The 23,378-nt window shown below is 36.7% G+C and overlaps 1 long non-coding RNA gene across 1 annotated transcript in view; it reads left to right on the top strand.

The window, feature by feature from the left end:
* Window positions 1–765: 765 nt before the first annotated feature.
* Window positions 766–23,378, top strand: part of LOC143687211 (uncharacterized) — a 52,715-nt gene continuing 30,102 nt past the window's right edge. The window contains exon 1 of the long non-coding RNA XR_013177463.1: window positions 766–1,015. This is a non-coding gene — a long non-coding RNA (uncharacterized LOC143687211). The remainder of the gene's footprint in view (window positions 1,016–23,378) is intronic.

The raw sequence follows: 23,378 nt of genomic DNA, 5'->3' as shown, positions 1-23,378 counted from the left end.
TTATACAGGTTTCTGGTAGAAATAGATATTTTGACCCATGTTGGGATGTAGTGAGTTCAGCTATATGGTAGTGGAGGGAGTACAGTAAGACTCATTTCTTTTCTCTACAGCAGTATCAAAGGATGCAACACTTTTCAGAGAGAGAGGGAGGAAGAAAGAGAAAGAGAAAATGTGAGTAACACAAAGTGGCTATCTGTAAGAAATAAGTACAAAAACAGCACTTACTGAAATGTAAACAATTTCTCAGCTGTTCTCACAACTTCCACTTATTTAGTTGGGGAAAAAAATCACCCTCAAATAGTCCAAATAGTATAGGAGAGTGATTTTGATTTTTTTTAAGTGTAACTGAAATATTTTTAGCTAATGTTTTCAAAGTATGTTGGTTAAAACGCAGAGATAAAACTATGATATAATTTATTTCAATTTTGGTAACACTGTTCATTAAAATATTTGGGTTTGATTCATCAAACACAGAAAAATAGTTACACCAATCACTGGTGATCTTAATTTTATTTAACTTTATAACATGTCCAATATTTCCTAATTCCTATGAATAAGAAAAATCTACATGCTAATTGCCGGATGGTTTAGCTTTCAGCAACAGACGTTTCTCTCTGTCTCTTAACAGATAGGGTAAGTTTGATCATGATAAGTAATGAACCCAGTAGAATTAGGTCCAGTTTTTATGTTCGACTCACATTTAACTATTCCAAAAGCTGAAGTCCAGAGTTCAATGCCCACTCAACGGCAGACTCAATCATCATCCCCACCCCCGACTGCTTCCGAGTCTACTAGCCATGCAACTGGGCAGCGTGCTCTCCCTGCGGGCGTAGTATGATTTCCCACGCGAGGCTTTGCCACGGTGACTTGCTTTGGCCAGTTAGAATGAGAGACAGTGCGCCAACTTCCCGCCTAAGTCTTCAGAGGCCTGAACCATTTCCACTTGCTCTCCTATGCTTCTGCCATCACCCTGTGAAGAACATGCTGAGGCTGGCTTATCGATCCTAGAAGAATGGTGAGGCATCTGTGCAAAAAAAAAACCGAGTCACGCTTTCCGAGCCCAGTGTAGATCAGCTGACCACAGCTGGCTCCCAGGCAAATTAGCCAGCCGACCCAAGAACTGCAGAGTGATTCAGTCCAGGCCAGACTAGAATAGCTGAAACCGAAGTCATGTGGGAAATAAGCGTTTATTATCTTAAGATAATATTGAGGTGATGTGACCGTTATGTAAACAATGTTATGTCAACAGCTAACTGATAAACTCTCAGATGTACCGAAGCATCACCACGTCTTATGCCTATTGCCTTATAAAGAATTTGCAGTTCTAGCTAAGCAGTTCACTAAATCATTACAAATGAATAAGAAACAGGTTACACATGTATTAACTTTTGTTCGTAATTCATGAATTATTCTCAATTGACATTTTAATTTTAACTGTTCAGGCTCTCTTTTGTTGTAATTTATTTCCTCACAGACATCTATAAAATCCTTTGAAAAGTATATTAAGACTTTCGTTTGAATTGAAAAATGAAGGCAAACGTTCTCTGACAGAAGATTAGCTTGGGCATATTTCGCTGATTAGGGTATAGAGCAGATATTTTCTATGAATTGAATAAGTTAATTGTGCAACTCAAAAGTATGGATAAAAATATATGTGAAACAAATAATAAGATAAAATAATTTAATTTAAATATAATATTGGAGCAAGTGTAATGAAATAATATATTTTTCCTAATCTTTTCTTGGTAGATTGAATTAAATAAGATAAAAAAATGAGTTAACAGATATGATTTATAGTCAGGTAACAGGTCTTCGTAAAGTCTTTGGTTTACATCCTAGATGTTGAGAAAGTGTGAACTGTAATGACTGGGCAAGCAACTATTTTCAAGTCAGATGGTTTGTACTTCTTTTCTTTTGCCAATTAGAAGTGGCACTTAATTAAAAATAATTATAAATGATTTTGGTGATATATCACTGATTTTTGGCATTTAAAGAATTAAGTGACAGAGCTATGAAAGAAAAATAATGCTTCTTTCCATTTCTAGCTACTGATTTATGTGAGCACATTTTCTCAGTGTTCACATATATAAAAAAAATAGGCATACAACTCATGCAGAACCCTGTCCATTCTACAATTTCTTATGCATTTACCATGACAAGAATTAATTGAAAAAAAATACCACTAATCTCATTGAGATGCATTTCTAATAATGTTTTACTTTCCATGTTCAATAATTATATAGCAATATTAATATTATACTCATGACGAACAGTACTCATACTAATAACTCAAGTCAGAGAAAATTTTTTAACATTTACAAACTTTTGGTCAAGGACAGTTTTCACTTTTCCTACCTATGTTTTTCATTGCAGAGAAGATAATAGCTCATTGCATCAAGATGCAATTCTATGGTAGAAAATGGGACGGAAATACTAATTCAAGGGAAAAAAATCAAGTATAAAATCCTCAAATGTCAATGAAATATTGTTAGTATATTCTTTCAAATCATTATATTTAAATTTAATTGAATATATTTTAAAGAGTTGTATATTTTTAAATATTCATATTTACCAAATGCCAGAAGTCAGATCCTGTGCATCTATTTAAACTTATGAACAGTTTTAGATATAAAATTAAAAATATACAAGGGCATACAAAGTTTTTCAAAATTATGTTAAGAAGTACATGAAGATTTAAAATCTGATAACAGAAAACCTCTCTCTGCCACTCTGTAAACACATATCCAAATCATAGTCTCTTGCATAATGCCAGTGTTCTTTTTTGCATCTTTTATTTCTGCTTTGTACACTGGCTGGGAAGGGACAGAGATCCTTAGGTTATCAGTGACAGAGTAGAATATGGAAAATGCACATAAAGCAAACAGGCCGATTCGCCAAGAAAGAGCCCAGCCACGTTAACTTCAACAATAGCAGATAATTTTTACTGGATATTTATCACGTTTCAAGTTCTGTGCTATGTTCCATAACTCATTTAATTTTCACATCTACCATGTGACTCAGATAAAATTATTATCCCCATTTTACAGATAAAAACTGAGGCTCCAAGATGTTAATCAATGCATTGATGATTATGTAGCTAGGTGGTAATGCCTTAGGCATAAAAAACACAGGGAGTTTGATATAATATTCCACTCAGCTATAGGAACCTCCCCAGCCCTCTCTTTTTCTCTTCTGTTTTAACTCTTTGCCCTTCCCACACTGCTCACTAATGCCTGCCAACCACTCACTTCACTCTGTGCCCATAAATAAAAGACAGGAAGGATATCCAGAAAAGATAAACTCTAGTAATCTCAGATTGATGGATAACCAAAGATTTTTAATATTTGTCTTTAATTAATTTGATATTCAAAATTATGAAAAAATGTGGTAAATTAGCTTATTTTTCAGCAAATTTGCCCTCTCTTTTCCTGACCTCCATGCATCCCTGTCCCACTGAAGCTGGTCTTGGCCAGGTAACTTGCTTTGGCCAATGGAATGTGGGAGGAACTGACAGTGTGCTAATCCTGAGCCAAGGCCTGAAAAGTCATCTCTCATTTCTGCCCACCCTTATTGGAGCTTCTGATTTCTGTCAGGATCAGGTGGTTCAGGTAACTGTGTCCATCGAGCCTGGGCAGTAGCCAGAAGCAGAGCTGTACCAGTCTAGCTGCAGACATGCGGGAGAGAAAAACAGGTTAGTTATTATATTTTGTGGTTGGGTTTTGCACAGCAAAATAGACTACCACAATGTATGTCTACCATATTTAACTTCACCTTTTATTATTTTGTAAATAATAATTTCCCTCCAAAGTAACAAACTTAATAAAGTATCCCTCAAAATATTGTGTTCTTAATCATTGTCATTGCTCATTAACCCAATGTGTTTGTTTTGTGAGCACCTAATGCCTTCATATTCACTTGATTTTACATATAAATTAGATGGTGATAAACAGAAAAGAGCTAGAACTAATTTCCTGATGCACCGTACAGCCCTTTCCTTACCACACAGGAAGAAAGCTGGCTATGTAGCTCTTTTCACATCTGCACTTAAAACAGCCATGGGTTGTCAGGAGAAATCCTGCTGAGTACAAACAGTGAGGTTAAATTTCATCTTTCTAGCAGTTAGTTGTACTTGGTTAATAACCTTGCACACCAGGGTCCTGCTTTTCACTGTGCTTACAGTAAGACTGGAATCTAGGCTTTACAAAACAACAACAACAACTTTGGTTTGTTATTTGAAACCTGTAGATTCTTCACTTCCCTAATTAGCATTTGGTGCTCATTTTCCTGAGTGAGGCCCAGCTAAGATCAGCCAGTCTTTGGCAAGACTAGGGCTATGCGTGAGTGCTTGGAGAATGAGGGTCAAGCAGCAACCAAGAGTTTTTGCGTTTTCTGTTTTCTCCCTTTGTTCATTTTCCTGGCTAATTTATGTGACTACGTTCTGGAAAAGAGCAGAGATACCTACCACGAATCTGAATTAACCAAAGAAGCCACCTACAACTTCAGGCAGCAGGTGTCGATTGGACTTGCAAAGTTGGGTTGGACAAAGCGTTGCTAACCAATTGGTTCCCAAGCAGAGAGCCAGAAGATTGGACTATGTTGATCCTTAAGCATGTATTCTATTAACTGTCATTTATATACTCAGTTTGTTTAAGAAAGCACTATTGGAGACCTTCAATCACTGAGAGAACCCCATGAGATTGCCCTCTGCTATTCAGAAAGGAGACATCACTGATCACTGAATAGAATGGACATAAGAGGAAAATATCATTTCTTCAAATAGAGTCTATACCTTTAATCACCCAATCATTTCATCTGATAGGTGGTCTCTACACTTAAAAGATTCAGCTTAGATTTATAGGAGTAAAAGGAATAAGGTTAATAGGAATACAACAACAACAGCAAGAAAAACTCACCTATATTAGTTCCAAATAAGGATAAATGTATATATACTTATATATGTGTGTGTGTGTGTATATATATATATATATATATACATATGTACATATAGCTACATTATACTACCTGTAACATGTTACTAGAGCTCAATCATTAGTGAGGCAAAGATCTAAAGAAATTAAGAACACTGAATACAGATAAAAGAGGGAATTAAGGATCATTTTTTTGAATTCTATAACATTATTTTGGTGAAAACAACTTCCTTGAAAGGAAAGAACTTTGATAAAGCTTTTCAGGTTTGACCTTTAAATGACAGTGAAATGCAGTTATATAAATTCCATGAATGGTAATGACTGTTTCCCAACTAAATCCCTCCCTGATGTTGTGGAAAACTGCTCATTTTTAGAATCATTTTCTGTAAAAAGAGCTGTTGAAAATGCTTTGACACAGTGAAGCTAGTTAATTTTTGTAGTTTATTACAAATAAACTAATAAAATACAGAAAAATAAGTGCTTCCTGGCTCTATGTTTGACGTCTACTGATTTAAAAGAACTACTAGACAAGATAATAAGTTTCAAAGGCAAAAACATTCTAGCATTTCATGTCCAGCATGGTACCTGACAAAGAGTAAGCACTCAACAATGTTTCCTTAAACTAAACTGACTAAATATCTTTAGTTTCTCTAATGGTTTATTAGAAAGGTTATTTGTTATCCAATCTTATCCTATTGTTTACCCTATACCTTTGTTCTTGCGTTTCTACCATACTGGAAGAAAGAACATCAGCTATAGAAGGAATATCTAATATTTAGAGAGGAAAGTTATTGTTTGATTAAATAAAAATTCAACCCATTGGTGAAAAGATTTGCAGGTAAAGGGACTGAAAAGTAGATTCACAACCAGATGTGTTACCCTAATTTGGAATTCACGGCAGCTCTGAAGAGAGGACTTGATCCCAGAGGTTTACTTGAATGGTGGTTAAAGACCTATACTGACCGTATGGGCTGCTGAGTATGTTATAACAGCATATAAGTTCAGATTTTAGGCAGAAATTAATAATGATTGTGAAATGCTTAATGCTATGTCCAAAAATATAATAATAATGTTAGCCTCTTCAAGTTCTAGGGAGGGTTTAGAAGTTAACTTTAGCAACCTATGGGTCACCTAGTCTGCAAAATTTAACCTAAAACCATGAGAAATGGCATTCCTTTAGTAGTGCCTTATGTCAAATCACTGGATGGGATATATTTCTGGTCAGAACTGGTGAATAGCATATGGAAAATCTTCACTATGAAAGTGCTGAGCCAAGAAGGTAAGCATGGCCAGGACTAAGAGACTTACTCAGAGGTGCTACAAGCTATGAAAATGGCATAGATGAGAAACGGACAGAGAACAACTTCTTCTAACTTTGGTTTTGTCTTTGACGCATGTATAGACCTTTCTTGGGTGAAGAATCTGCCAATTGCTTGTGCAGGCTCCTACAACCTAATGTCAGTTTTAAGAACTGTCCCCTATTCTAGCTAAGTTAAAGCACCTGATACTAAAGCTCTATTTTCCAAGGATGAGGTGGAGGTAGATATTATAGAACTTCCATAGTGTTCTTTTTGGATCCTGGGACCCAGGTTTCATATTTAAGGCCTTGCACATTCTTACGAAACAATAGATGAAGTAGTTAAAAGAATAATTTTGTAGAAGGGGAAATTAGGCTTAGAAATTTTAACGGGCTCACACCCTAAGTGTCTATCAGTCAATCAATATTTTTGGAGACCTTTCATGCATGAGACCTTGTACCACTGTGGAAAGATGGTATAAAAAAATTTAGGGATATAGAACTCATCTCTCTTAGAGAATGTGAAATGTAAATATGACAATTGCAGAAAGAAAATTATCTGGTTTCTATGTTTTCCTAGTTCTGTGTTTCACTAATGGTGCTATTCATTTTTCGTTATTCTACAATATTGCTGTAGCAGTCTAGTTCAGGTGATTGCATCATCAGAGATTTATATCTCTTCTTTTGAGTAGGTTTTGTTACTAAAGAAGATGGAAAACACAGGAAAGAAGGAAAGCAAAGACTATGTCAGAGAAAGGAAAGAGGCTTTCACCAAGAGGAGATAAAGATAGGTAGCAGTGCAAGTTCTAGTATGACATGACAAATGGAGGAAGGCCCCAGTGGTTCTAGTAATTCCAACTTTTATATGAGGCAAGGTGATGTCTTCATAACTCTATTTCCATGTAAGTTATTCACATTTCCTACTCTCTGTTCTGGAATTTTAAAATTGACAACAAAGTGAAAATTGTTGGTTGGCATATTGTCCATAGGACAATGGAACTCCAGGCTCTAGGGCAGCTTAAGTATTAGTCTTTCACATTTTCCCTGACCTTACAAGAGAAGATTCTGATTCCCAGCTATCTTCTAGGAACCTGGTTGCTGCACTGCTTACCTCTTAAGTTGAATCACACACATCAACATTTCCCCACCCCCACCCAATACACACACACACACACACACACACACACACACACACACACACTATATATATATATATGCCTCCTTTCCCATATCCATTAAATGTATCTCTGAATGTATAGATATATCCAAAATTTTTTTGTATTCTTTCCTTCATTTACTTTGGGTAAGGGTGATTCTGACATACACGTGAGGGAGCAAAGGAGGAAGAGAATATACTAAAAACACATAAGAAAATGGTTAGATATATTATTGCAACACAAAATTAAGTTATGAATTCCCCATGCCAATTTGTACTGGAGATGGGCTACACATTATGCAAACACACACACACACACACACACACACACACACACCATTCTCCCTCTTCTCTATCCAGTGCTGACTATCCTGTTTCTGGTCTATGGCAACAGTTTTCTCATTGGTCTCTCTGCCTCCATACTTGCCTTAGTTCAACAGTCTCCTTACTGTTTGTAGACTGGCTGTTCCTCAAAATCCATCAGGTCATTTTCTGGTTTGAAATCTTTCACTGTTTCTAGCCAAGATGGGGGGAACTGGGATTAAATTTGCCCTCCTGGCTAATATAACAACAAAAGAATAGAAAGAAATATATGAAACAGTCTTCAAGACACTAGACATCAGACAACGACGGACACTGAGTTCTAGGAGACAGAAAACAAATGAGGTGAGCCCCTCAGTTGACCCAGCTTACTGCCTTGAAAGGGTTCCAGACTTTATGTAGGAAGGGAGAACCCGTGCCTCTCGGAGGATTCCAGGGTTTAAGGAGACAGCTGGGGAGGAGGGGGTGGCTGGAGTACTGGAGAGGAGAGAGAACAGAGAAAACTCTAGAGGCAGGAGGCATGTCCCTCCCACCCCCCACCACTAGTATTCAAGTGATGATTGGTTAGCACAAGGCATTCAAAGAAATCACAGTAGGCTAAGAAATATTTGAAAGGATCAGAGGGAACAGTAGTTAGAGCTCACAGAGGGCCAAATAGGAAAGCCTCCTAATTCATGGAGCAGTGGATAGATTAATCAGAAGGGTCTTGCCTCAGTAGTGGCGAATAATTAGTCCTAGGCTGGCTGGCCCTACCATGGATTTCTTTAATATGGCTCTCATGTCTGTCACTCCCATGTCTTGAATATTTAATGAATATCTTTCATTGCCTTATACACTATTTTATGCCCTCAAGCCCTCAAAACCCAATGTTTCCTCTACCTGGAATATCCCCTGCTGCCCACAATCTCCACCATTTCTATTTACTCTTTAGCTACTAGCAAGTCATCATTTCCTTTAGGGACTCTTCTCTGATCCCGTAGTAATTTGTCTTCCCTCCTGGACTCCCTTTATTGTAGCACATATTACAATTTATTTTAAATACCTGTTTCTTTTTTATATATACCACCAGAGTATAATCTTCACAAAGGTAGGTTTATTTGTCTTATTTACCAGCATATCTCAGCAACTACTACTATGGCTGTCATAGTAGAAACTTGAAAAATATTTGCTTTTGGATGGATAAAGAGACTTATTAAAGATGTTTTGGCAATGCAGTCAAGCATTCCAGGTCAGTGGTGGTGATGCTGGTCAGAATTGAAGGAGAGAATCTCTGAGTCTCTGTGATCTACATGCAACAGGTTTATTGGGGACTGTCTTGGGGAACTTCACTTGTGAGGAAAGCAAGAAATAGGACTGGGCAGAGAGAAAAGCCAAAGCTGCATGTGCAGCAGTAATGCCAGCCCATCCCATGGGGCACTCTAGATGTGGATGGACCTTCAAGTTGCCCAAATAGAGGCAATGGCCCAAGTCTTTGTAGCCTATGTCTACTACTGTGTGGATCTGATACAATCTTGGATGAGGCAGCTCATTTCTGCCAAGGGCAATTCCCAGAGAAAGCTCACATCTGATCCCCCAAATTTCAAAATGCCCAGAAGCTGGAGAGATGAGAGCTTTGAACCCATAGGGGACTCTGAGTGACAGAAGCACCATAGCACCCACTATAGCTGGTTGGACAATACACATCAACACAAGGCCCTAGCTTAGAAGTAGCTTATGATGGCAAAACTTGTGATTGATGGTTTATGAATCTAGGTGAGGAAAACGTCATATTCTGAACCTTTTTCCTAATAGGAAGTTGCTACTCTAAAAATTATATTAATATGTAGTGGAGAAAGCATTAAAGTAACCTATTTGATTAAAGAAGATAAACTAGAAGTATCAAATTATGTGTGATTTAGAGTCTTCCAATAGAAATAAACATTGACTCCATTGAGAAGAAAATATGAGAGACAGCTGTTAAGAGGAATGGCATCTAGCTGCTAAATAATTTTGTAAGAAATAATTTTAAGAAGTAAAATCTCCAGGGTCATGAGTTAGATTTGAATATATTTTCTCCTCTCCCATGTTCATTTGGATGTTCAACATTCTTCAGTGACATCATGATTACTTTATAGGAAAAAAAAATTGACTTACTCTACTAGTTTCCACATCCTTCTGTTCAAAATTATTTTTTTCAGAGTTTAGAACAAAATTTGCTCCATAAATTATTTTCAAATATTTTTTTGTAATTGAGACTGAATTTCTCACAGATGGTGATACAATAATTTTTTAAAAATTTCTCCTTCCAAAAGAGAATATAATAACACTGTTACTCAATAAAATGGTTTCTATTTTTTAATTCTGGTTTCATCTCCTTCTGCTACTCAACTTCCAATCTGGCTTTTGCGAGGAGAACAGAGAATGCAAAATATAATGCCAGAAGGACAAAGGTTATTAACCAAATTTTTCTTCTTCTGATGAAGATGGAAACTTATAAATCAAATATTTATGTTCTTAAAAATGAAACCACTTTCAGTAAGACTTGAACAATAGATTTATTTGTTAAGAATACTTCACAACAATTATAAACTAGGCACTATATCATCAAGGTTGAGAATAAGAATATGGCAGACCTTAAGTCCTTGCTTTGCCACTTAAAATTTTTTAAGTTGGGTAAATACTTAACTTATTTAAGCCTCAGCTTCCTCATGTATAAAGGGGGCAATAAAGTATGTATTTTACCAGGTTATTTTCAGGATCAAGTTTGGATATATACATAGAAATAAATTGTAAAACACGTTAAAGTTATTCAAATAGAAGAAGCCTGGAGAAAAATCCTACTGTCTAGACCAGCTCTATTCCCTCATGTATCAATAAAAAAATTCCTGATTATATTCTGTAGACTTAACACGATAAATAAAATTCAATAAAACTTTATATATCAATAATATACTAAAATAATGCTTTTCTTTCTATTGGCAAGGGCTTACTAATGTACCTATTAAAATAGATGTTCTTCTGCAATGAAATCACAATCAGCCTCAACAAAAAGAAGTGCTAACATAGGCTTTGATAGGAACAGAGCCTCATTCTATCAAATTGGATGCAATATTTGTTAAGGGCACACTACAATTGCTGCTCAGGTATCCTTAACTAAGAGAAGGTATTAGAATCACCTGTTGAGCTATGTAAACAAACACAAGCCTGGGTCACCCACATCAAAATTCTGTTCAATGGTTTTGTTGGGTCACAGGATTTGTTTTCTTAAAATAATTCCATCAACCATTCTGATGATAAATCTTATATAAGAATGACCACAAGGGATATCTAACCTTGTTATCCCCTCCTTCACTCCTGAATTGGTATATAGACATAGGTGAAAACCCAGAATCCCATGCAGTAACTGGGTAAGGGGAGGCCGACTTCGTTTTCATGTAATGAGCTGTCTTTGGATAGCTCTTTGGATTTCTTCTTTTTCTTTCTTTTTTTTTTTTTTTTTTTACCTTTGAAGTAGTTCTTGCAAGAACTAATTTATATTTCTAGTGTTAATCAGTGGGACATATAGGTCTATACACCCCCTTTCAATCTCGTACATCTTCAATATGGTAGTATTACTCATAGACATGCTAGAGAAACTCCTTTACTTCTATCTATTCCCTTACATTGGAGTTCAACCTCATTAGCTAGCCGTTTACTTATCTCTAGCTTCTATGTATCTCCAACCCCTATATTCTGTATTATAAGCCTCTGATTTTACCTTTACCATGGTCATAAAAGTGGAATCATACAGTATTTTAAGTTCTCCCTTCAATCTCTTTTTCTCCCCATTTTGATTAGTAATTTAAAAGTTGTCTGAAACATTTTCCTAAATTGGGAAGTGGTATTTACTTCTCTTTCCATTATCTCTTTGAACCTTGCTATTTAAAGTGAGGGTCATTGGCACCACCTGTAAGCATGCTGGAAGTCACAAGCTCAGCCTCAACCCAAACCTGTGGAATCAGAATGAGAATTTTAACAAGGTCCCCAGTTGATTTGTGTGCATATTAAAGTTTGAAAAGAACTGCAGTACAATACCAAGAGAGTCCACGGGAGAGTTTGTGGTTGCATTGTATATAGAGAGAGATCTGTTCCTTTTATTCCTTTTCTTGCATTCATTTTTACATTTTTTTTTAATTTTTATTTTTTGGGGGGCATAAGAACTAAAAAATAGAAGGAAGGGGTTAAAGTGGTCCTACATTTAGGTAAGGAGTAGAGGAAGTAAAGAGCCCCCTAAAGCATATTTGCTATTCATCCCTCACCTCTAAGTTCTTCATAGAGGTTTGGAGTAAAACTCTTAGTAGTGCACAGTGTATCATTTCCCTTGTCCTCTGCACAAACGTCTCTGTGGGCGCTGGCAGGTGCCAGCTGCCCAGTGATTTACGATTCACAGTTCCAGCAGGCCGAAACAGGGCCAACAGTAAAAATTGGATTCTACCTCTATTTTCATAATTTTTTAACCACAAATAATGCAACTAAAAATAAAACATTTTGTTGTTTTTATTATTTACAAAAGTTCTATAACTTTTCTGACATTCACATTTATTTTATCATTAATAAGAAAAGAGGTCCGACAGAGGTATAAAGTGTGTTTCATTGCTTTCCCCTCAAAGGGTGGGAAAAGAAGGGGGGTTGTCACTAAGGACTTCAGAATCATATTTGATTTATCATAAACTTTCTCTTCTTATTTCATTATTTTAATTCTATGTTTCTTTGCCATTTATGGAAACAAAATAATACAATGCATTCCTTCTTCAACAAGACTATCCAAGTGAATGTGAACAAGTATTACCGTGTGCAAAATCCAAGCTAGCTTGAGCAATACAAATTCCAAGGAGAAAGAATCAAATGAATTCAGCGTGGGTCAGGTGTTTAGTTCTGACCCAATTGGTTATGGTCAGAAGGTGGGGGACATATTTTATAAATAAAGATGGGTAAAGCCCACCTCTGTGGGCAGAGTAGCAATTTCCAGAGAGGAGGGACTAGAGAGATATTCCAAACTGTATTCGTTTCCTGGCTTCTAAAACAAATACCGTACAATGGGTTGGCTTAACAGCAGAAATTTATTGGTTAGCACTTTCAGAGGCAAAAAGCTTGCTTTCTCCCAGAGTCAGTAAGGGCTGGCTAGCTGGCAATCTTTGGGTTTCTTGATTTTTCCTTCACATGACACTGCGTATGGTGGTATTTTCTTTCTCTTCTAGATTCTGTAGACTTCCAGCTTTTGGCTGCTCCCTGTGGCTCCTCTCTCTGTAGGCTTGTCTTTAAGCCTCCATTAGGATTTAAACCCATACTCACTTAGAAGGGCCACACTTTAACTGATAATCTTCATTAAAATGCCCTATTTATGATAGGTTCAACCCAGAGGAATGGATTAAGGCTAAAAACATGTTTTTTGGGGGGGTACATAACTGCAAGCTAACATACCATCCATCTGACAATATAGACCATCCTCAACAGATTCGGCACCAACAGCTACACTAAATGAATGGAGAATAAAGATGAGCTCAAATAGTGGAGTCTTGTACCACGCTCGATGGGATGTACCACAGATATTTGAATTTATAAACTTAATAAAATGTATGTTAAAAGATTTTGGTTTTGTAGCTATTAGTAGTAGAGCAATCAAAGCAGCTCTTTTCCTTTCACATGTAAACATTACACCTTCTAGTTTACAATTTAATATGTGAATCTTTCCACTTTGCCCAATAATTCTAACTGCAAAAATTCCAATTTTATCCTACTATTATGGCTCATGGTTGCATCAGATCCTTTTGAATGTCTGTAGTCATTTCTTTTCCAAATGACTACTTTAGAAAAAACATCACATCTGTCCCATATTGGGATGTTTTAACAGATTAGTCTGCCTAAAAAGTATGTTGCCAGATTGCTAACATCCTTACAAAAAAATGATCACTTTTTAAAATACTTTAGAAATTAAGGCATACCTGTTCATTAGGTGTCTACAGCCCTATTCTCACAAACAATTCCTACAAAATAGATGCTCTCCTGTATGTAATGCAATGGCTCTTTTGAGATAACATGTACTTTAAGTTTTGCCTTCTCCACTTCAATGTTGGAAAACATTTTGCACTGATCTATGCACCTCATCTTCTCTTTTTAACAACAGGATTTGTTAAGAAGCTGGCTGGATTTAAGGACTGAGGCTTGCATCTATGAAGCCAGTAAAACTGACTGACAATAGAAAGAATTAGGGATGCAACTCCTTTGGTAAATAAGGTCAGATAGTTAAGACAAGAATCTCTTCAGGTCTTGCAGAGAGATTAGTCAATAGCCCGTGCGGAGACATTGACGTCTTAGATATGGCAATGCTATTGCAATCCCCGCATCTGAAGCCCCAGGGTTTCCAATGTACAGCAATGGTCTACCAGAACACCCAAGTCCAGCATCTTCTCAGTATCCCCACTTCTATTTAGGGGACATTGTCATTGTTTGTTCATGCAGTTATTTATTGATTGATTTACCATACGGGGATAATATATGTAAAGGGTCAGCAATGATAATAATAGATGAGGGAGGAGAGAGAGAGAATATTTCCAATATATGTCAATTCTCTTCACATCCTCATTTGCCTGATGGCACAGTGAAATTTTCCTGAAAATCCTTTCTGAAATCACATTTCTCCTCTGACACTTGGGCCAGTCCCCAAACACAAAAATGCTCACAAATGTGGTTTTGCCTTTCTCTAAGACCTCTCTACCCCAATGCTAGTGGGTGGTCTCGCACAGGTGAGCAAGATTCCCAAGCACTAGGGTACCTCGGGGTGTGGGGGTGGGGATAGAGTAAGAGATTCGCTTTCTCATACAAAGTCTCCTTGATTTCACCTGTATTTCCTTGACATCCTGAGTATTATCAACAAGGTTGAATGATCTTTCTATCAATTTCACTGTATTTTCACCTAGAATGGGGACTAAAACATTATATAAAGAAAACTAGATTGTAAGAATTTTGTCATATTTAGATTTTCACTGGTTCATTATGGGTACTACTACTACTACTAAGACAACTACAACTACCAGATACCATTTACTGAGTGACAACTGTGTACCAAGCAAGGGGACAAGGGTCAGGAATTATCCCTCAAGCCTTATGTCTACATAAAAATCAGATTACCAAGGCTTATCAGGACAAACTCATAAATAATCCTTCATGTAGCCTGTAAGTTTGAACCCATATCCATCATAACTAAAGGTTGAAAGCTTGTCGTTTGCCATGCACTACCACTTTTCAAATATTATGACACAGTAAATGTCATAATTTACTGAGGACCACCAGTGGCCAAGAACTTTACATATAAATTATTTTAATCATTATAACAACTCTATGCAATAGGTATTATTATCCTTGTTTTTCCAGAAGAAGAAATTAAAGCTCATGGTGATTGAATAACTTGCACAAGATTACACAGTTTGCTATTTGAAGAGACGGAATTTCAATAATGATCTATATGACTCCAAGACCCATATTTTCTATTCTCCTACACAACCCATATATATACTAGAGTCAGTGGTGAACATTTGCCTGCTTGTTTGGAAAATGTTTCATCAAAACAGTTTCATAAATAACATAAAATCAATGAAAAAGTAAAACACTGGCCTTTCCACCCTTCCCTCTGGCATTCCTTTTGTGGTCTTATCAAAAAAGACTCTTTTTTTTCTCCCAGATTAATTCTCCTATTTATTTTAGGAGATGGAAAACTAGTGACTGAAGAGACAAGTAAGAGGTTTTTTTGTTTAGCTACAGAAAGGCTAATTTTATCTTAAAGACATTTAAGCTACCAAATCCCTCCCTTCATTCACTGGAAGTTTTAATTTCAATTCCTGCAGAGAAACATTAATAGTTATGCCTATGGGGAGAATGTAGGGTTTCCATAGACGTATGCCAATTTTCCCATTAATTTAATGGCAACTCAAAGCCACGAAAGCATCTGACAGATAAACTCTGTGGTATTCTAGTATACATTTATGAAAACTCAAAGGCAAACTAATAAGAGGCAAAACACAAAACGGTAAAATGAGTAGAATGATTATTGTCAAGAAAATGTGAATTTTGCCTCGCAGAACATTTCATTTGTTAGGGTATCCTTTAACAAACAACACAACACATCTCCCCTAAAGTAGATTGCTCTGTCTGTGGGGTGTAGGTCTAATATGTGTCTCTTTCTGCATTCATTGCATTAAAGAGGGAATCTGTAAGAAGTTTTTGAAAATTTGTTCAAAAAGTTAAGTGTTTGGTAATTTCAACAGTTTAGAGATATCTGCCGTCAGAAAAGCAAGACCATCTGCAGCGCAGGCAGTGTGTGGTGAGTGAATTCCGGAGTGGTGCTGGGGTAACAGTTGCAGGCTGTTCAGTACTTATCACCCGTCACAGCTGCAATCGTGTTTTTCTGCTAGAGCAATTCTTTTTTTGATATTCACGAAAATGTTCTCCGTTCCTATAGCTTCTGATCAGCCCGTCTTGCCAGCACCTCCTGCTTTTCTGAGAGGAAAAAAAAGATTCCAATGCATTTTAAAACATAATGATTTTTGTTTCCCATCTCTATTGAAGGAGAAGGAATGCAGATTTTGGCTCTATTAGTTCTGTTGTCCTGATTATCCATCCGCACGTTACATTCATGTAATCAAAATTGCTTAGCAGCTTCCATTTTCTTCACAAAATTCCTAACAACCAAGAAACAAACCTCAGCTCCAGTTAGGCTGGCTCAGCTTTAAATTCAGTAAATAATTACTTTTCTGGACTCACATTTTCTCTCTCCCTTCCTTCTTCTCTCATCCCTTCCGGAAGCATGGAATCCGGTATATGTTTGCATGTCTGTCTACTGAGTGGGGAGGAAGAGGCTAATACTAAAAAAGACCCCAAAATCTATCCTTGCTGCTGCCTTCAATGAGCATTAAAGGGTTCATTATATCAATTGGAACAAACATTTTGGTCTCCAAGAGGATAAGAACATAATATAGAGCACTATATTAAAATATAGTAAATCTATGAATTATAGAGAACATTATTATCCTAGTTTCGAAGTTAACCTGTTGTGTGACTTTAAACTAGTCATCTCTTACCCCTCTCTGCACCCTTTCCTTCAATGATCTCTGGAAAATGAGGAAGTTGAGCTATTATCTAGAACTTGAGTAGAAACCTTTATTGTTCAACAATATTCACCTTTTCCACCCACTTCTATGAAAGTATACTTCCTCTTCCCTTTTTTTCACCATAACTTTTTATTTTGAAATAATTTCAAATTTACAGGACTGTGGTGGATTGATGGTTTGGAGCTGAATGTAACCCAGAAAAACATGTTCTCAAATTTAGTCTATTTCTGTGTGTGCCAACCCATTGTAAGCAAGACCTTTAGATGAGGTTGAGGTATGGCCCAGTTAAGATGTGGCCCACCTCAATCAGGATGGGTATTATTCTTATTCTTGGAGTCCTTTATAAGCGAAATGAAGTTCAGACAGAAGGGAAAAGCCATGGGAAAGCAAGAAGCTGAACTTCAGAAGAACCTGGAAGAGAAGGAAGAGCCCAGAGAGGCTACCATGTGCATGGCCATGTGTCAAAGGAGTGCAGAACCAAGGATCACCAGCAACCAGCCTCAGAAGACCAATCTTTGAGATGCAAGCATCACTTCAGTGATCCCTTGATTTGGACGTTCTCCTAATCTCAAAACTATCAGCTAATAAATTCCCATTGTTCAAACCAACCCATCCATTCTAGTTTGCTAGCTGCCGGAATGCAATATACCAGAAACAGAATGGCTTTTAAAAAGGGGAATTTAATCAGTTGCTAGTTTACAGTTCCAAGGCTGAGAAAATGTCCCAATTAAAATAAGTCTATAGAAATGTCCAATCTAAGGCATCCAGGGAAAGATACCTTGGTTCAAGAAGGCCAATGAAGTTCAGGGTTTCTCTCTCAAGTGAGAAGGTGCATGGCGAACACAGAGTTTCTCTCTCATCTGGAAAGACCATGGTGAACATGGTCAGGGTTTCTCTCTCATCTGGAAGGGCACATGGCGAACATGGCATCATCTGTTAGCTTCCTCTCCTGGCTTCTTATTTCATGAAGATCCTCAGGAGGCATTTTCCTTCTTCATCTCAAAGGTTGCTGGCTGGTGGACTCTGCTTCGTGTGGCTATGTAATTCTGCTCTGCTCTCTCTGAATCTCTTTCATTCTCCAAAGTGTTTCCTCTTTTATAGGACTTCAAAAACTAATCTAGACCCACCCAAATGGGTGGAGACATGCCTCTACTTAATCCAGTTTAATAGTCATCCTTGATTAAATCACATCTCCAGGGAGATGATCTGATTACAGTTTCAAACATACAGTATTGAATAGGGATTATTCTACCTTTATGAAATGGGGTTTTGATTAAAACATGGATTTTCTAGGGTGCATGCATCCTTTCAAACCAGCACACCATCGCATGGTATTTGCTTGAGAAGCCAAAGAAATGAAAACAGGGACTTTTACAAAAATAATGCAAAACCCATATATGCTCTAGTATATCACCCCTAGGTACCCAGATTCACCAATTTTAACATTTTGCCACATTTACCACATTTACAATATCATTCTGTCTATCTATCCATCCATCCATCTGTCTATTTATCTATTTTCTAAATATTTAAGAGTAGGTTGTATATATCATACTTCTTGGACACATAATACTTCCCTCTATATTTACCAGGAAAAAGGCTATTCACATATGTGACCACCTTAAGCACAGTTATCAAGTTCAATAAATTTAGCATTTATATAAAGTTTACAGTTTATGTTCCAATTTTTTGTATATCCCAATAATGTCCCTTAAAGCTTTTTCTTTTCCCATATCAGATCTAGTCCAAGATTATGTATTGTATTTAGTTGTTGTCTCTTTGCTAAAATAAGTACCATAAAATGGGTTGGTTTAAATAAAAGGAATTTATTGGCTCACCATTTTGAGGCTACAGAGTCCCTAAATTGAGGCATCAGCAAGGTGATGTTTTCTCTCCAAAGACTGCAGCATTCTGAGCTTGGTTGCTGGTGACCCTTCATTCTTGGCTTTGCTGTCACATGGAAATGCACGTGGTAGTATCTTCTCCTTTCTCTTGTTGGTCCTGTTAACTTTTAGTTTCTGGCTATTTTCCATGGCTTCCTGTTCTATGTCCAATTTCCTCTGCTTATAAGGACTTCAGCCATGTTGTATTAAAGCCCCTGCTCTTTCAGTTAGATGTTATTGACTAACCAATAACATCTTCCAAGATCCTATTTACAAATGGATTCACACCCACAGGACCAGGAGTTGGGATTTGAACATGACTTTTGTGAGGGAAATGATTCAAAACCCAACACTTTAGTTGCCCTTTTTTTTTCAAAGTATGGAAATATATATATAACATAAACTCCCATGTCAACTACTCCCAAACATGCCATAGAGCAAGATTAATAGCATTCAAAATATTTAATTACCCTCACCACTGTCCATTATCAAAATATTCCCATCACTCCAAACAGAAACTGTATACCCATTATGCTTACCAATCTAAATCTATAATAATCTTGTTTTGCTTCATATTTGATACCAACTTAACTTCAATAGCATATGCAAATTATGTCCCTATACCCCTCCATCCCACCACCTTTATGTAGTTCTTGTCACAAATTTCTTATTTATTCATTTTGAGTTATGAGTTCCAAACCATTGATTTATCATTGTTTTTTTTTTTTTTCAAGGGCAGGCACCAGGAATTGAACCTGGGTCTCTAGCAACCATTCTGCCTGCTGAGCCACTGTGGCCTGCCCTATCATTACTTTTAATGCAATTACATTTTAGCTCCTATAGGAAATAAAAAGTGGAGTTACAAACCAAAATTACAAAAGTGCTGGCATTTATATTTACCCATGGTATTACCAACTAGATATCTTTATTTCTTCATGTAGCTTCAGTCTATTGTCTAGTACCCTTTCCTTTCAATCTGAAGAATTCCCTTTATCATTTCTTGTTGGACTGGTCTAGTGGTGACAAACTCTCACACTTTTTGTTTCTCTGGGACTAACTTAATTATTTCTTAATTTTTAAAGGCAGTTTTGCTAGATACAAAATTCTTGGTTGACATTTTAGAGATTTAAATGATCCTCTCAATGCCTCTTTGCCTCCATGGTTTGCAATGAGAAATTGGAACTTACTCTTACTGCTTCTCTCTTGGGGCTTTCAGGATTCTCTATCTTTGGCATTTAGCAGTTTGATTGCCTTATGTCTTGATGTTTGTCTAGTTAGATTTACCCTGTTTGAAATTTGTTAAACTTCTTGAATGAATATATTCATGCCTTTTGTTAAATTTAGGAAAATTTCAGCCATTATTTCTTCAAATATTCTTCTTTGCATGGGCCACTGCTTCCTGTTTCTTTGTATGTTTTGTAGTCTTTTGTTGCAACCTGTGCATTTTGATATTTTAGTTATCTGAAACTTAGGCTCTGAAGTTCCTTAAGCTTGTATTCAGGTAGTGTTGTAATAAAGGTTTCCTTGAATGCTATGAGCTAACTAAAAAAAAAAAGCAAATAAGCAGAAAAAAAAAACAAAAAAATTCTTTCCCTGTCTTTGCAAGTGCTGTCCTCAGAGCTTAACTGCCCTGATGATGACTTTAGAAAATAGCCTAAGGAAAAGTATATGGTCCTCCATGGTATTTTCTGCACAAATATCTTGTTCTGGCAAGTGTGTGGCTCTAGGAATTCCCTCATTTGCACAGATGTATATGCCCTCATTTCCTTAGGTAACAAGTGTTTCCTCATGATCCCAGGGTTTACACTGTGTCCTACAGTTGGCACTTTTTTTGCCCCTGGCAGCTGTAATTTGCAGACTTTTCTTGTACATCATTTTCTAAGAGAGCTCTGTGAACTATATCTAGACATAGGGCAAGTTCTGGGGTGATGAGCCTGTAAGGCATGGTCTGGTTCAGTCCTTCAGGCTGACCCTGTACAGACTGACACATACATGTACTTGAGTATATGCATGAAGGTTACTCTGCTTCCTCTGGAACCAGGGACCTGCACTGGGAATGGGGAAGGGACCAGCAAGGGCACCGTTAGGTTTTCCAGCCATTTTTAAGTTACCTTTTTCTTGATTTAGAGCTCACTCTATTCCTACAGCTCTTTAACTGTTTTCTGAAGCTTTGAGAGAGATTTTTTTTGCCAGTTTTTACTAATTGTTCCAAGCTTCTTTGGGAGTATGGAACCCTGGAGCGTCTCGCACTGCAATCTTTGTCAGGATAGGACCTGCTCCTCTAGTCTCCTCTCCTCTTTGATATGTGGTTGGCCATGTAACTTGCTTGAGCAACTGGAATATGATGGTAGTGATAGTGTTTGAGTTCAATGGTTAGAGTTCTGAGTCTAAACTTTAAGAAATATTGCATGTTCTTATTGACTTCTCTGAGATTTTCCCAACTCTGTCATGAGAAGACCAACCCCAAGATAGTTGAGCACACAAAGCAAACTTGTTCTGATCCATAACCTGATGCAAAGCTGTCCCAGCAGTCTCTACAGTATGAAGCAGAGCTATGCCACATGACCAATTAATATGATATTAAATGATTGTCATTCATTTTATTTCACTGAGATTTGGAGTATTTTGTTAACCACCATGAAGGAGGCAGTAGGGGAACAAACCACCAGCATACATTGTAGCATTATTATTCTGTGATTCTCCTCCTATGAAATATTCTCTATCATGCCTATCTGTGACTTACTCATCTTTAAAAGATATAAGTTATGTATGCACATGAGTAATACTATGATTTTTTGGTTATTTTCACAATTTTTGTTTTCCATGTATGTTTCTTATGTATATAGGTTTTATTTAGTGATTTAATATTAGTAAACATTTTATTTTTCTGGAAAGGATATATTAGGGAGTCAGATGAGAAGTTATTTTCAGAGACATGATCTCCATTTGAAACCCTTTACATCAAGTTCTGACCAAATTACTTGATTTATTTAAGGGACCAATAGACCACTCTTTTAAATATCTTGTTTTCCCCCTCTGACCTAGTGCAGGCATGAAGGACTTTGAAATTGTGTCAGATGTACCAGTAACCTGTTTAAAATCTTAGTGGTGATCAGAATGGACATATCAGCATGATATCCTTTGCTAGTTGATTTTGTGGGTTTAAACAGCTGATGTACGAAATTATTTTGATGGGAGCGCTCCCTAGATAATATGGGGGATGACCTTCTGATGCTTTTGTAGAAGGAAGCAGACAAGCAGGGCAAATGCAACATCATCATCAGTAAGACCAATTGAATGGTAATTCCCCAAGAGGCTAGGACACTCCAAATTCTCAGCTTCCACTGTTAACTCCTTCTGTTCATCAGTCACTTCTTACACAAGACCAAAAATTGGTTCTTAGAGACATGCATTTGCACCTGCCTCAGGGAATTAATTTAGCTGCTCTCTGTATTAGCATACTTAGTATACTTCATTACCACAGAGGTCTTGCTGAAAATGTGACCTGGTGTAGCTGTTGTAGACTTCTTTGTGAATTGAAAGCTAAGCACACTTAGGGCTAGATTAAGTGGCATGGAAATTTAAGAAGACAGCTGGTGCTCTGTTCCCAAATGGAAATCCTACACTAAAATCTAATATTTCATTCTCATGCAGTAGAGATATAATAAGGCTCAAAAGAAATAGCACAACAGGATTCTTTCAGGTATCAATAATCTCTTCTTCTTGCTGGTTAGTCATTGGAAACTTGACCTTGGATTGCCATTGGACAATATAATAGGTAGGACAAAAAGAAAAGCATCTATGCTCAATCTACCTATTTAATCTCTTGATATGGAGTGGGAGCCTCTTGTCTATTTTCTGATATTAGGAAACCCTGATTTTAAAATCAGTCTAGGTTAGTATGAAATGAAAATCAGACTTTCTCTTATTAGTGTTAATAGTAGCAAAATGCTTTACAGTCACTTATTGGTTATTCCTCTGAACCCTGATTATGACATGCAGAAAAATAAATTCTTTAAGATTCATACTACATGAGCCAAAATCACAGATGACTTTTAAAATGACAGAAATTAGCACAAATGGAAGTATGCTTTCATACTGGCTATTTTAAATATTCATGAAGAAAGCTGCTAATTTACTTTTGACTACTCTCCTCATATTCTGACGAGGATATTTTCTGCCTGGATGCATATTTTACTTCCTAAGAGAAAGAATGGACAGTGGAGAGGAAATAATATTAATTGAAAGCCCCCGTTAAAAATTTTTCTATGTAAGCAATGCAAAATTTTCTTATTTAATATTTTGAAATTTAACATTATCTAACCAGTATAATAATTAAGTTAGTTGCATTTTTATATAAATACCAAATATTCAAGTAATTTGCATATTTTTTATTCAGTCATATTGTATCCCTTTAAAACAGACTGGTCTCTATAACAAATGGTGCTGGAAAACTAGATTTTCATGTACCACAGAGTGGAGGACCTCTACCTCACATCTTCTTCAAAAATCAATTCAAAATGGATCAAAGATTTAAGAGCTAGAACTATCAAACTCTTATAAGAAAACATAGGGAAGAATCTTCAGGATCTTGTGATAGGCAATGGTTTCTTGGTTTCTTAGACTTTACACCCAAAGCACAAGCAATGAAAGAAAAATAGACACATGGGG

This window comes from Tamandua tetradactyla, chromosome 1 (assembly GCF_023851605.1).
Source record: "Tamandua tetradactyla isolate mTamTet1 chromosome 1, mTamTet1.pri, whole genome shotgun sequence".
Classification (NCBI taxonomy): domain Eukaryota; kingdom Metazoa; phylum Chordata; class Mammalia; order Pilosa; family Myrmecophagidae; genus Tamandua; species Tamandua tetradactyla.
The sequence above is the reverse complement of the archived record's forward strand: the minus strand, read 5'-3'. Positions and strand labels throughout refer to the sequence as shown.